The sequence below is a fragment of the Tupaia chinensis genome, unplaced genomic scaffold, assembly GCF_000334495.1.
Source record: "Tupaia chinensis unplaced genomic scaffold, TupChi_1.0 Scaffold000197_1, whole genome shotgun sequence".
In the NCBI taxonomy this organism is placed as follows: Eukaryota; Metazoa; Chordata; class Mammalia; order Scandentia; family Tupaiidae; genus Tupaia; species Tupaia belangeri.
In genome coordinates, this window is record NW_006159672.1 from 5325458 (window position 1) to 5328259 (window position 2802).

Sequence of the window (2802 nt, forward strand, 5' to 3'; positions counted from 1 at the left end):
AAGGAAGGAAGGAAGGAAGGAAGGAAGGAAGGAAGGAAGGAAGGAAAAGGAAGGAAGGAAGGAAGGAAGGAAGGAAGGAAGGAAGGAAGGAAGGAAGGAAGGAAGGAAGGAAGGGAAAAGAAAGAAAAAAAAAAGAAAGAAAAAGAATTCAAAGGAGGAACTCCTATTAGGCAAGAAGACTGACAAAATGGTTCACTCTGCTGATGCTAGCACAAAGGACATAGAACTATTCAGGGAGTCCTTGAGTTCTGGTGCTCCAGACAGATGCAAATCTACATGAAAAGTGCAGGCCTCAAGGTGTGTAACTTGCTGAGGACCTTCAGGGAAGCCAGGAGTGAAATGCACCAGAGAGCCAAGATGCTGCTGAACACATGGCAGGAAAGGAAAAGAAGGTCAAGGAATACAACTGGGTCTGCTAAATGTCACTGACAAAGAGATGGCCATCTGAGGAAAACTGCCCTCTCTGTCAGTGGTAATACTATGAACAAATGACCTCTTGACCTGTGGTCTGCACTCCCCAGAGGCAGTGACAGGACCCACCCTTGGCCCTTCTTGATTGGCTACACAATCTTACCTTCTCCTAAAGACAATGATGACCAGGACACATACAACACTTGTAGGGCTTTGACCACCTCAACCTAAAAGCACAATTGTTCCTGAATGGAATCCAGCCCTGCCCTTCAGAGGGGCTCCTGTCTGTCCTGCATCCTCACAACAGTCCTGACACCTTGTTCATTCTGGTGTGTGAGGGACCCTTCTGTGGATAGTGGAGATTCAGGATATTCAAAGATCATTTCACACATTCTTCTTTTCACACATTCTTCTTATGAACATGGAATTTTAAAAAATAAACACAAAAAATAATAAATAAAATTACTTTTAAAGATAAACTCATGGAGACCCAGCAGGTGGCATGGTGGTTAAAGCACTAGACTCCCACATGTTCAATCATGCTTCAAGTCCTGGACCTGGTGGCTCGCTTTCTTACTTTTCCTTTCTTCCTCTCTCTCTGTCTCTCTCTCTCTCTCTGATCAAATTTTTAAAATAAGAACAAACACAATTAAAATAATTATTTTTAAAAAAATTTAAAAATAAGCTCAGATATTTGAGACACGCTGTACTCTTAAGAGATCTGTGTAACTTTTGCATCTCTTCTTTCACCTCTATCAGTGTTTAGTTTGCTCATTAGGTTCTTGGCTGAACGAAACCACAGAGAATTCTGATTTGCAGGTCAGCACCAAGACACTTGTAAACAATTATTTTAAACCAGTCCTAAGACTTCCCTTGTGATGGTGATATCTTTTTGTATTTTGGTTTTACAATGGATTTATCTAAATATCATCTGTGTCACTTTGTCTTTATAACCTCTGACCTGGGACCACATGAGCTGCCAGATCTCTTTCTCTCTCTCTCTCTCTCTCTCTCTCCTCTCTCTCTCTCTCTCCTCTCTCTCTCTCTCTCCTCTCTCTCTCTCTCTCCTCTCTCTCTCTCTCTCCTCTCTCTCTCTCTCTCCTCTCTCTCTCTCTCTCCTCTCTCCCTCTCTCTCTCTCTCTCTCTCCACTCTTTCTCTCTCTCTCTCCCTCTTCTTTCTCTCCACACCTTCTCTTTGACCTCTCCTTCCATCATCACATTTCCCATATAAAGGCTCTTATGATTAGATTGGGCCAATCCGGATATCCAAAATAATCTCTCCACCTCAAGATGTTAATTTAATCACATCTGCAAAGCCACTTTGACAATGTAAGGAAACATTCACACCATTCAGGGATGAAGATGCGGACATCTTTGGGGATCCATTACTCGACTAACTGCAGTTCCCATGCCTGCCATTTCCTCTTTGTATGGGCATACCCAGCAAGTCCTGCAAGTGGTCTACTCTCAAAACGGTCCCCAGAAACCACTACGGATTCCTTTTTTTTTTTTTTTAAATTATTGTTGATTCAGCTATGGCACCACAGATTAGTTGACACCACTATTCAGTAGACTAAGGACACATGGGAAGCTCAGGTTCAATTTCTAGCCCACCCTAAAAGCTGGGCATGGTGGCACATGCTTATAGTCCCAGAGACTCAGGGGACTGGAGCCAAAGGATTATGATGTAGCAAGACCCTGTCAAAAAAAAAAAAGCTGCAGTTTTAATTTTTATAGTAAAATATTTCAAACATATAGGAAAGTGTAAGAGTTAGTATAATACTTAGCTTCAGCAAGTCTTACTGACTTATCAGCCTCAGGTTTTTGGAAGAAATAAGACATCACATCCACACTTAGATTGCGTCTATCTCTTGTCTATTGTGAGTAATTTACAGTGAAGATGGGAATCTCTTTAAAATTTTGATTTTAGCTCTTTGGGGTATATATCCAGAGGTGATTAATTAATCATATGACAGTTCTATTTTTAATTTTTTGAAAACTTCTGTAACATTTTAAATAGAATAATCTTGCATTCTAGAAGACTCTAAAATGTTGCTGCACAACACAGTATGTATAGCCAAAAATACTGTATTGTATGGTGAAAATTTTGTCAATAGAGTAGATCTCAAATTAAGTGTTCTTATCACTAAAAAAGGAAAACCTTTTGGAAATGATAAATAAATTTAGAACCTTGATTGTGACAATGGTTTCATAGGTGTGTGCATATGTTCAAACCTACAGAACTGTACTATATACATTAAATTATATGTTTTCTTCTGTACCAATTACAAATAAAGCTGTTTAAAAAAATAAAATAAAATAAATTACCATGTTTTGTTATTGTCAGACTATAATTTCTTTTTTTTTTTTTTTTGGTGGGTTTTACTTTTA